Source organism: Poecilia reticulata, linkage group LG11 (assembly GCF_000633615.1).
Source record: "Poecilia reticulata strain Guanapo linkage group LG11, Guppy_female_1.0+MT, whole genome shotgun sequence".
NCBI classification, from domain to species: Eukaryota; Metazoa; Chordata; class Actinopteri; order Cyprinodontiformes; family Poeciliidae; genus Poecilia; species Poecilia reticulata.
In genome coordinates, this window is record NC_024341.1 from 18,948,235 (window position 1) to 18,961,480 (window position 13,246).

Consider the following 13,246-nt stretch of genomic DNA (forward strand, 5'->3'; position numbering starts at 1 on the left):
CACACACACACACACACACACACACACACACACACACACACACACACACACACACACACACACACACACACATTCAGATGTCTTTTCTGCACACATAAACACCAAAGTGTGACGTGCTCCAGTATAGAGACTATTTATTTGTGATGCCAAAACAGCATTTTAGATGTTTTTTTTTTTTTTTTTACTAATTATCTATATGCAAGAATTAAATCTGTAGTATTTTGTAGAGAACAAAACTGAATTTTAGAATTTAAAGCACTGAAAATATATCACATTTTGCAAATTAACACACAAAGTTTTCTTTTTAATAACCCATTAATGACATTGTGGTCATTTTTATTCCACTTTCTTTATCTTGCCATGCAGGTTTGTGGAAAATAAATAGATGAATGAAGTAAGAAGCAGGATTTTTTTCTCATTTTTGTGAATTTAGGATAAATGTTAAATATGGTACATTTCTGATCGTTTTCCTCCAAATTTTCCTCTGAGATTGTTTAAGATGTTTGCAAGCCTGATTTATTTTTATTTTCCCTCCCTGCTACATTAATTGGTGTGTATTTCTTCACAGTGTGCACATCATACTGGTAGTGTCTTTTCTTAGCTTTGCAGTTTTTTCCAAACTTTTTTCTTTACACAATTCAAACTTGTTTTAAACATTTCTTTCTTGTTTCTCTTAAAAATTATAATCAAAATTCCCTGATTTGTGTTAACTTCACAATCAGTCTTCCCCACCATCATCGCAAATAAAGTGATTGAATCAGAAGCAAAGAAATTCAGGGACAGAAATAAATTAAATCTAACAGAATAAAGAGTTTTTTATTCTGACTTTGGTTGATTTTTCATCAGACAGGAAAACCCTGCAGCTGGAGTGAGATTCAGGTTGACGAAGCACACAGATGCTAAAGTGGACATAAAGATGATTTGAATCGACATGAAATTAACCGCTTTACTAAAATTAATTACTCATAACAACAGCTCAAGAAATAGTGAAAACATGACAGTGTTTATAGTGCAAATACCCGGTACTGTACAACATCTCCCAGAAGTCAGTGTTTTCTAAACAACACACAGGTGTGACCCCAGGCTTTTCTTTATCAGCCGATCTGAAAAAAAAAATCTGAAAAAAACTTAATACAGAAGAGGATTACGGCCAAAAAAACCCCGATCCAGAAAGGTTTTCATTAGAATTCTGAGGAAAAAGTCAAAATTCTTTGAAAAACGTCGGAATTCTGAGAAAAAAATTCAAAATTATCAGAGAAAATAATTCTGAGAAAGAAATCTTAATTCGGAGAAAAAAAGAATTCTGAGAAAAAAAAGGTCAGAGTTCTTTGTTTTCTATTGTCCCTAATTGTCTTCCGTAGAGTTAGCATTGTCTCCACTGTAATTGTGACGATCTCTCTGTTCTATTTAATGCAAAGCAGCTGCTGTGAAATACAGTATTAATATTTGGAGGAAATACATTCATTACTTTAACACCTACTTAAAATACAGGCACCATTAATATTACATTGCTCAAAAACTGAAATATTAAAATAAACATTGATTCCACAACCTGTGTTTACCAGCCGAGTTTCTCTTCTTGTCCTTTGAGTATATTTTTATGTTTGTCTCTTTAGCTCACTGTACACTCTGGGCTATTTAAAGGCGCAGTACAGCCTTCTCAGCATGTGATGCTGCTGCAGCCTTGAATGACAACAACCCCCTGACTTTTCCTGCAGGCAGAAACTGAACAACCACTGCAACATCACAGCTTTCACACAGAGAGAAAGTGCTGCGTGGACCTCCTGCTGCATCAGAGAACCTACACATATTCCCTCTGACTGCACCGTTAAGGCCCGACACGAGGAGCGAGCAGCTATGAAACGCACACAGACGTCTCTGTCTTCCCGGATAAGAAGCAGCTGTCTGCCTGTCAGCAGCGCCTGGACAAGAGACACTTTCTGAAAGTCAAAGACGCAATCATGTAAATCAGGACACAGTTGAAGTCCCCAGCCTGAGGAATCAGAAATACAGAAAGAAACAGAGCCGGACGGCAACCAGTGAACAGTTATTAGGCAACATGCAGCACATAACGGCTTCGACGCAATCTCTGTACAGCAACTAAGAGCCAAAATCAGTTCTCATTCGCTGCTTTTCCATTACAAATGTACGTAAAACTTTGTCTATATTCCCACACATTTTCACATTCGCGGTAATAAGAAAGGCACTTAAAATCACACGTGAAAAAGTTTCTTCATGCATCAAGTCATTAAAGAAACATGAACCTCCAACTACTTCCTGTTTTCGTCTTCTTTGTCTTTTCCACCAGTAGTAACATCCGGTTGTTGATTTGAAAATAGTTTTTTTTAATATATGTATATTTGGGTTTCCGTTAAGCAAATTTGCCATCGTAAATGGCCAATAAAAATGCAGATAACGATGTAGATGTGTGAGGAGAAATGCGTCATTGCGTTCTGCCAAACTCGACACCAGGCCCAGGTTAAAATATTTTATTATTTAAATAATCTTTATTGATCAGATGGGAAGTCTAAAACAAGCAAATGAAGGAGGTACACAACACTTACATAAAAACACAAAAATACAACACTTACCCTACTTTAAAGGTATCTTAAATACCTGCTAAATGATTGAATTTAGCACTTTAGTATGTTAGCATTAATTTCCGCTAAATACTATGTTGGTATAGTGTTTTAGCTTGTACAACCAAGAAGAATGCAGCATGTGGTTTCTGGATGGTAAGTGAACAACAAAAATCGTCTTTTCCAGCAGCCATTGTACAGAGATACAGCAGTAAAACCAGCTGACCAAACATGCTGGAGCTCAACATGGGTTGCTAGGTAACGAGCTGGGCTCAGCTGGGGTTGCTAGGTGATTTGTGACGTTACATTCTGAAGGTTTTGAACACCAAAAACATTAGCTCAATGCCAAATATCAGCTGGCTGTTTTTAGAAGCAACAGAAACAAAAATAGAAGTACAAAAACAAACAAAGTATGAATTTAGCATAATAGATCCTCTTTAAACTTCTCCACAATTTTATCCCTGATATTCTGTGAGCTACGGTTCACAGTCCTGAGTTGTGAATATTTACAACTCTAGTTACATAAAGCAAACAGCATTCACTCTTCGAGGAACACTTGTACATTAACGCTGAAGCCGAAGGCAGCAAATAAGCTTTTATTTACATGCACTGCTGCAGCCTGAGCCTTAAGCCCATATTAACCTTTAATTCATTAAAAAAAAAAAACAACTGAAATATACACAGATAACACTTCAACCTTAATTGGTTTGAACATCACTCCTAAGTAAGTCGATGTGAGGCTATTTGAATTACTAAAAAGGTGAGTAAATCGCTTCACAACAACCCCTGTGCATTAACCTCCATAATTTATTTTTATGCATGCAAAATTTCAAACACACAGATTAACAATGACTTCATTTTTCCCATTAGCATCAGACTGCTTAGCACCAAATATGTCACCAAGCAATGTCATGGGTTAATAGGCGTATGAAATGTGCTGTGTGTGTGTGTGTGTGTGTGTGTGTGTGTGTGTGTGTGCGTGCTGTGGATTAGCCCAGGCTGCGATTTGTCAGCAGACTCTGTGCGAGTCAACACTTGAACTTTGTTCCCCTCCGTCGGGAAAAGTCGGATTTGTTGCCAGCTGCTTCTGACAAATGGCTGCTAAATCCCAGCAAGGTGTTTTTTCTAAGTGTTACTGTAACCAGAGCGATTCTTCACCAGGCGAAGGAACGAAGCTAGAGGAGTTATAGTAACTCCTGCAAGTATGAGCAGTGACACCCACTCAGGTTTTATTAAAAATATGGAATTATCAAGTTGTTCATATTAGAAATATTGAATATTTTGTTTCACTTCCACAAAAATTGCAACTGCATAAAGAAGTAATTAGAAAAAGACAAAGGTCAGATTAAAGCTGTTTATTTTAAACAGAAATTCCAGGAAAACGATAATATCTAATAATCTGTGACCGTTTGCTCAAATCTGAGGATGCATTTTCAGAGATTACTCTCAAAATTTCTGAGCTTTTTGGCAAAAATGTTGCATCGTTCTGTGCAGTCCTGACGTCAAGCTTTCTTTTTTTACAATCCGTCCGTCCAGAACAAAAGCGGTTTAAATTGTTTTCGTTACCCGACGCTCGCATCGTCAGCTCTGCCCAGAAGGTGTTTTGCAATTAAAAAACTTGTAAATGAGGTGATTGTTGAATTAACATTTTTAAATAATTTAGCATTTTTTGACAACAAAAAGAAAAAACTGTTAATGGAAGAAACCATGTTGCAAAATTGCCCTTATTAAAATGCAGCACAAAGAAGAGGATCAGCAAGCAGATGTAATTTAGACCGCAGGGAGCAGATTGCAAATAATATGGAATAATTTCTAATAATATGCTAATTGGCACAGAACAGCATCCATATCATTGTTGTTCAATAATTTATTATAATGAGTGATGAGTGAAGGTGCTGCTATTTGTTTTTCCATACCTCTTTTATTGTCCTAATTCATTTCCTTTTATATTTTTATTATATTTTTATCTTTTCTAATATTTATTGCTTAGTTGTTTCTGTTGATTCTGCTGCTGGAAATTTCCAAATTTCCCAGAGGAAGCTTCCTGGAGGATTAAGAAAGTTCAATCCAATTTAATTTATTAAGTTTTTAAGAATAAATCCTGGATATTTCAGTTCACTTTTTGTTCTTCATGAATAAAACCATCAGTTGAAAACTGTATTTTTCATTTAATCAGGATATATTTGTCTGCTTTTGATCATGTGTTACAAAAGAAGGAGAAATACTTTTTCACTGCACAGTATTTAGAAATGTCAGAAAAAACACATTTACCTCTCCTTATAAAGAGACTTTATCTTTTGTTTTATAATATCGAATGATGACGTGATACCAGAGGTGGGCAGAGTACGCAAAAATCCTAGTAACGTAAGAATAACACTACTTCAAGTAAAAGTAAAAATAAAATATTTGGGAGAAATCTACTCAAGCGCTGATTTAATATATAAGAATCACATACTCAGATGCACCAAAATATACAGTTAAGTGGAAATTTTTGTATTTTAAAGACCAAAATGACAATAATTCAGATAAAAAACAAAAAACAGCAAAATCGGGGAAAATAAAAATTTTCAGTTTCTTTCAATATAAACTTGTGAAACAAAGTTTCACAAGTTTATATTGAACTTGTGAAACTTCACAAGTTCAATATAAACTTGTGATAGGCGTTCCAATAGTTGAATTCCTAATTCAGCTATTGGGAATTCAACTATTCCCAATAGTTGAATGTGGGACATTCAACCATTTATATTCAGAGATGGTGTGTGTCTGGTCAATATTTGGTTAAAACATGTTTGTTTCTCATTTAGTGGGTAGAAAACCCAGAAATTTTACTCAAGTAAGAGTAAAAATACTTCATAATAAAATTACTCAATTCAAAGTAAGAAGAACAGAGTATTAAAATTACTCCTAAAGGTAAATTTCTTTTCAGAAAAATTACTCAAACCGATGTAACTACCCAACTCTGCATAATATAACTTCAAACTCCAAATCGTAGAAGGGTCAGTCAGGGCCTAAAATTCATGTTGGCACACACACACACGCACGCACGCACACACACACACACAGAAGCAGAGAGTCTGTTAACCAGATTGTAGCTCAGCGCCGCCTCATCGATGCAGAGCGGTCCAAACTGTGCTTGTGATGAAACGACGCTCCATCATCATCACCATTACATAACAATTGCTATTGACTGCTGTTGCTTTCTTATTACTGACAAGCATATCTTCATAGGTGTGTGTGTGTGTGTGCGTGTGTGTGTGTGTGTGTGAATGACTCATCTTGTGGGACATTCAACTATTTATATTCAGAGATTTTGGGGGGGAAATAAGATCCACCCAGCTATCAGCCTGCAGGAAGGGGATTATTTAAAGACAAGTAGCGTTTCCAGGAAAGGCGCAGAAAGTACCTCTGCATGTCAGTTAAATGTCAAACACAACAACGCCACTTCAGCTACATGACTCACAATCTTCATGTCTCCGTCTTTACGGTTTAGAGCCGGAGAACCAGGTGGCCCTGAAAGCTGCAGTTTTAGATTAACAGACAAAAAAATAAAAATGTGCCTCTCAGGCCATTTTACCTCCTCTCAGTGTTTTTTTTTATGATTGCCACAATGGGCTCTCAGAGATTATAACCATGGCGACAGAAAGAAACAGCAAAAGCAATAACGGCCCTCTTGGTGAGAAAGAGCAACAGGTTTTTCAGATATTAGAAAACAAAACTGTCCACAAACACAAACGGGTAACACTGTATTTGAACTGGTCATAAATATGACTAAACACGAAGGAGTCTTCATAAATGTTTACGACTACTGTCATGATCTTTTAATGCAAATTTTAGAGCTGTTGTAAACCGATTATTTTAGTAATCGAGTATCAATTATTCTGATGATTAATTGAGTAATGAAATAAAATGTGATAAAATATTGGTAAATTCTATCACAACAGCAGTGTTACTATTGGATATCAACATCAACTCAAATTTTCATGTTTGAGCTTCTCTACAATAACTTTTCTGTAGATTAGAAAAATTTACCTGTAACAACAACAGCTCACTTTCTAAGTTAACCTGAAAAAATACGCTCATAAAAATGTCTGTACTCCAGCTTTAGTTTATGTATTCAGTCAGTTTAATAGATGAACTCTCACGTTGTAGCTTTTGTGTTCATGTTAGCGCCTGGATTTGACATCTTTGTTCGTCACACACAGAAACATCTACTAGCCATGTTCCGCTACGATGCGCTCCATCTCAACAACCGGGATGATATGAAACTTATCGTCTGGTTCTTCCATAGAGCTACACTTAACGTTAATCATCTACAGCGGAGTGTTCAGTCTATACGCTCACCTGTATAAATACACCTGCCGCGCTCTTCACCGTCACCAGTGAAGGATGTTTATTGGTCCCCCCAAAAAACAACAAAAACCCAAACACTATCATCAGTTAATGAAATCCCCCCGGACCGAACTTGAAAATTGGACGTTATTTTGAAGTTGTTCCCCACTTAGCAACAACTCAGAGGGGAAGTGAGAGCTCCGCGCAAAGCAAATAACGACCCGGCCGGAACACTGTGCGGTAAAAAATAAAATATAACTTAACAAAGCTTTGAGGCAGGTACGTTTTCCTTGAGGAATTTTAATAATCGAGGAATTATTCAAGGAATCATTACAGCCCTAGTTAAGAGTGTCATTATTTACTGAATGATGCTCCGTGACAACAGTCATAAACATTTATGAAAACTCCTTTATGTTCATAACAGGTTATGTTTACGACAGTGACATGTTATGCAAACCCCTTCAAATAAAGTGTTACCCACAAGAAATGGATTCTCCTCATTAAGGGGGAAAACTTATGCTTTTTACTTTACATATATATGTTTTAAATTGGTGTAAACACAAGTTTGTTCCCCTCTGCTTCCAAATAGAAATAGATTTTTTATTCCTTCCAAGAAAGCCTGGATCCATTTCTGCAGCATTTGGTCCATTAATCCCAGCAGCTGGTGCTGGAATGTTGCTGGTAACACTGGGTAGCTGATTGATATCACACACATGATGGAGTCAGCACACAGCTCCAGTTATAACAGCAGAAACCAGCGACCTGAACCTTCAGAGCCACATAAAGACAGCTACAAAGCCGGCCTTCTATCGCCTGAAGAACGTCCACAGGTTTAAATGATTATGTCCAAAATAAACTAAATTGATTGATTGAAAGTTAGTTTAAAAATTCGGTGGTAGCCATAAGAGGAGAGATTCCCATGGGAATAATATAAAATGACATTTCGTCACATATATTGTCCACTTTTTCTGACTGACTTTATGAAATGCTGCTGTGATGGTGGGACTAGTTTGTGCTAAAATGTTATATGAATATATTTTTTTACTGTTAAACGGATGAATTTGGAGACTTGAGGATTCCAAGAATACTTATTTTCAGAAAATATGAGTCATAGTACCCAACAATAGATTCATAAAGTTATAGAACTGGTGCAGTAAATCTGTAAGTAAACCTAATTTCTTTACATTTTACTTCCAATTTCCAAAGATTTTCTGTTTTTTATACACTGCCTGATTTTTTCTAAAAAATGTTTTCCAATCGTTTTGTTTTTGGTAATTTTAACACATAGAAAAATATCACCTGTTGAAGAACATAGATTTATTTTGTGAGGTTAAGGTGTTATTTAATAACGAAGGTTTAGTGGGACTTTGCATTTCTGTGTTTTTGCTGAAATGTCCTGTACAAATAAACATGGAAATGTTAACATTTCCAGATTAATCCAACTATATCAAAAGAGATTTCTGCAGCATTTATGTCTCCCCTTCTACACATTTTTGGTTGTTTTTTAACACTTTCTGAAGCATAATTAAAAAAACAGCTTGTATGGACAATATATCTGTAGATTATTGATAAAGATTACTACATATTATTAAGCCGTTCTTTTGTTGGGAATTTAAACATATGCTGCAATTGTTAGAGAATTGTTTAGTGCAGCATAATCCAGCGTTATCTTGTTCTTTTGAAGTCTGAACATTAAGGCACACATTACTGCCACCTGCTGGAAGGGAGTGGATATTACAGTGTTTCTGATTAGAATCCTGGATGCTACAAATGTGATCATCTTTAAAAAAGACAAAGAAAGAAAAAATTCGGAGCGTCATAAACTACAGACAAGGTCTTTGCATGTTAGTGGAAAATTGTTGATGTACTGTTTATTAAAAATGTTAAGTTTTCTGCCTCAGAAAGTTTAGCTAAAAAGTTGGATCGCTAGAAAGATTAAACCCAAAGTTATTTTATCAACTGATTTGAATTTAAACAAGTGGAAAATAAAAATCTGATAAGATTTCTACAGTATTGGAGAACAACTATTATAGCATGTTTCCTTTAGCATAGTGGTTCTCAACGTGGGCGGTACCGCCCTCCAGGGGGCGTTCAGAGGACGGCAGGGGGCGCTGGCGGATATTTTTACAAAATGGGGGCGCTGGGATGCCCCCTGTTTGGTCGAAGGTAAACTTTACACCTTAAATGAACAACAATGCCAGTTTAGACTTTGAGCTACTTGGTAAAACTGTCTTGTGTAACATTAAAACATGCTTGACTGCAACTGTATCGATGGCAGCTCTTCTTCTATTCAGTGTTTGTAGCTTCTGTTAGCTTCTTGGCGCAGCTCCGTTCTCCTGCTAATGGTAGCTAAAATCACTATACCCTCACTGTGTATCCCTCTGAAAAATGAACCCATTAAAATAAAGAAATAAAGAAATCCCTCCATGGTGATACCACAATAGAGAGTGTTCATTTTATAGCGTTAACACCGGTGCTGTAAGTGGTCCGGTATGAAAWGGGGGTGATAGAACAACACAGCACTTTTAAATTTCAATAATCAGAATGCAGAAATTGTTTCTGTTGTTTTAAAAGGTTTATGTCAGTCTGCCTTTTCCCCATTGATACGGTTCCCGACCGCCCTGCACCTTAGGGGCTTAAAAAAAGACGCGCACATTGCGCAAAACTCTGAAACAGGAGAAGCGGGACATAAAACGGAGCGACGAACTAGATGTGAATAAAAACAGAGAATCCGACGCYGAACAGTGAAAAAATCAACAAATGATGTGAAACATAACAATTAGGCGGCGCAGCAGGTGATGAGTGAAAATTACTGATGGTCAATAAACGATCAAATAAATCTAGCAACAGGAAAGAAACTAAAGTGGACATAGCAATAAACCAGGAGAGGATAATACTAATCAAATGAAACTAAATGGAAATTAATGAAGAACAAAATGCAAGAATAAACTAAGAAACTAAAGTAAATACAGAGGAATAAATTGGTATGGCAAGACCTTTAGAGCAATAATTAATACAGAGGACTGTATGGCAAGAATAAACAGACACTATTTCCAGATAAAAGGTAAAATAATATTGTTGAAATGTCATGGGTTTGTTGAGACCACATCTAGTACTTATAATAAATATGTTACAGACCATAACAGTAAATAACTTATCACTTATTTATGTTTTTAATTAGATTTATTATTTCTTCAATATTATTTTTCATGTCAGAGTTAATGTCATGAGGCTGAGACTCCATGACACTTTCAATTTGACTCATTAGGATTTGATTAAGAACCAGATTTGTTCTTTGCAATTTCTGTCCAGTAAAACTAATAATCTATAAATCTATTGATTTATAGATTATTAATTATAAATAATCTATAAATAATCTATTATAAATAGATTTATTGATTTAGACAATCCAGGTCTATATAAAGATGTAATCCATGTTTCTGTCTCATATTTATATGGCATAAAAAGGAACTTTTGTTTTTCCACTGAAAGCTCTGGTTTGCACAATAAATGCCATGTGGGTGAARTTTTATGGATGATRCTCTGATGTCCCATTCTCCTGAAGGCAGCACAGAGATGCACCACCAGAAACTGACAAACACTGAAGAGAAGAAGAGCTATGATTAATGTAGTTACAGTTCTATCCATGTTTTAATGTTGCAGAGCTCAGTCGTTTTGCAAATAGTTCAAAGTTTAAACCGGCATGTTGTACATCTTTTATCTGGTCATGTTGTGGAATATTTAACAATTAGAAAATGGCACAAAATAAGAATAATTGTTTCCACTCTGATTGGCTGCTGCTAGGCCTACAGATTTTAACTTGAATGTTCATTGCATTTTTCGTAGACGCCTGTGAAAATAATTTCTATTCCCATGACTTTTTTGTTCTCTGGGAAATTATTTTTGATGATAAATATAGAAACAAGCATAAAAATCAAAACATCTACAATAGTGATAGTAATATTAATGATAAAATAATGGTCAGTGCAAAGTAGCCTACAAATTCTTTGGAGGGGGGCGATGAGGGACCTCATAAAGGCTAGATAAAGGCTAGGGGGGGCGCTGGATAAAGGCTAGGGGGGGCGCTGGGCCGAAAAAGGTTGAGAAACACTGATTTAGCACATTGGAAATATTTTCCCAATTTCATCTTTTGTACCCAGTTTCTCCAGACTTTAACGTTGTTTTTCAACGCAACTGGACAACTGAGAATCACAGAAATAAGAGCAAATGAGAACAAATGTGTTATTTGGTCTAAAAAAGATTAGAGATGGAAAATAGGAACACTTTTAACATTTAATTTCCCCTTTGAATCAATAAAGTATTTTTTAATTGAATTACAACTTATACAAATTTATTATTATAATAATATGACTTATTTCTGGTATTATGTTTTTTTCTTAGCCGGGCCCTAATACTCGCAGTAACAGAAAGTAAAATGTTTTATGTAGAATTATTTCCAATAAGCTGATTTTTGTGCTTGTAAGGCAACAAAATGTAAAAATGTTCCTGGTATCTGAATACCTCTCCAAGGTAACATAGCATCCAGTGTCCTGGTTGCACCGTTTTAATAAAATGTAATTAAACATCACATTAATCAGCAGCCGCATCGATTTCCGCTGCTCCTTAGTGTCTGAAGAGCTTCAGCTCCACCACTGAATGTGTTTCTAACTAGGGGAAGTGATTGTTGCCACAGTGACGCCTGACAGCTCGTCAATAAGTCGTCCCAGCAGGTAAGCCGGACAGGGACAAGCAAGAGACCAACGCTGCCCACAGGAAGCGCGGGAGCAGGGAGAGGAGGACAGACAGCGCGCTGAACATTAGGACGTTTTTCTGCTCTCCGCTTTTCAATTTAGCGGCCGGCGCAGAGGGAGCGGCGCCCAGCTGCGTCCAGACGCAGGAGGATGATTGCTGAGCTAATAGTGGACAGAAAAAAGCTGGAGTCAGAGCAAACATGGCCGCCGTCCAGATGATTCTCATTATTGTGAGAATCATGAGAACGATCCATTACCGTCAGCGGTTTTTTATGTCAGAAACATGTGTTCAACATTAAGGGTTGATGACAGCTCTTCTGATTTCATTGTTTTTGTTTTGCTACTTCTTTGTCTCCCACTGTTCATGAAGATATTCGGAGTGTGAAAGTGACAGCAGGGTGTTGAATGTTTTCTGCTCTCAGTTTCTAACGTCTCAGGCTTCTGGACTCGTTTTCTGTCTCTCCACACTTCATCTCGCTTTACTTCGCTGCTGTAATTACTTTCTCTGCGTCTCATCTCACTGTTGATAAAATCTATTTATCTGATGGCAGGAAGTGTTTTGGTGTCAATGCCTCTCCTCATCCCTCCATCTGTCCATCCGTGTTTTTTTCTTTACGCTGTTTGTCTCTTGCTCCGTTTCAGGTTTGGTTGTGATTTTCCGGCATAAACAATCAGTGGTGTCAGCAGGCTCCCCCGCTGCGCCTGCACACATCGCCGACGTCTCGACTAAAAGAAAAAGAAAGAAAAATGACCCCCGACTGCCAAACCCGACACCTTGAACGAGCAAGAGTCTGTGCGTAACGAAGGCCCCGTCCAGATTAATCCAACTGTATCAAAATGGATTTTAAATCTCACCTTCAGCACTTTTTTTTGTTGTTCAGGAAAACAAAAGTTTTTGAACACCTTCTGAAGCATAATATTTTTACATTTCAGTTTTTGTGTACAAGATATTTGTAGAATATTGGTAGAGATTACTACATAATCTTAGAAATGAATAGTAACTTTGTTTGGAGGTTAAACATACGCTGCAGTTGTTGGAGGAGGATTGCTTAGCACAGCGTTACCCATGTTGAGTATTTTATTTATTTGAAATCTAATCATTAATGCACATATTACTGCCACCTACTGAAAGGGAGTGGGTATTACAGTGTTTCTGGTAAGAATCCTGGATACTACAAATCAGATTGTCTTTTCAAAAAGCAAAGACTGAAAAAATTCAGAGCGTCATAAACCCCAGATAAGGTCTTTGCATGCTAGCAGAAAACTTCATGTAGTATTAAAATGCAAAGTTTTCTGTTTTCTGCCTCAGAAAGTTTAGCTAAAAAGCTGAATCGCGAACAAGAGGAAACCCAAAGTTACTTTATCAACTGATTTGAATTTAAACAAGTGAGAAAACAAAATTCACTCTGGAAAGATTTCTAAAATATTGGAGAACAACTATTGTAGCTTGTTTCCTTTAGCACATTGGAAATATTTACCCAATTTCATCTTTTGTACCCAGTTTCTCCATATTTTAACATTGTTTTTGAAAGCAAATGGACAACTGGGCACTGCAGAAATAAACAAAGCAAAAACTATATATATATA

General features: G+C 36.5%; 1 protein-coding gene and 1 long non-coding RNA gene across 2 annotated transcripts in view; one reads left to right on the forward strand and one right to left on the reverse strand.

Annotated features, from left to right (window-relative positions):
• The window catches only part of LOC103472537 (uncharacterized), a 9,407-nt gene extending 7,134 nt beyond the window's left edge, over positions 1 to 2,273 (forward strand). The window contains exon 3 of the long non-coding RNA XR_534885.2: positions 1,719 to 2,273. This is a non-coding gene — a long non-coding RNA (uncharacterized LOC103472537). The remainder of the gene's footprint in view (positions 1 to 1,718) is intronic.
• LOC103472538 (cortexin-3-like) overlaps positions 1 to 13,246 on the reverse strand; it is a 31,271-nt gene that overhangs the window by 8,679 nt on the left and 9,346 nt on the right. The window lies entirely within an intron of this gene.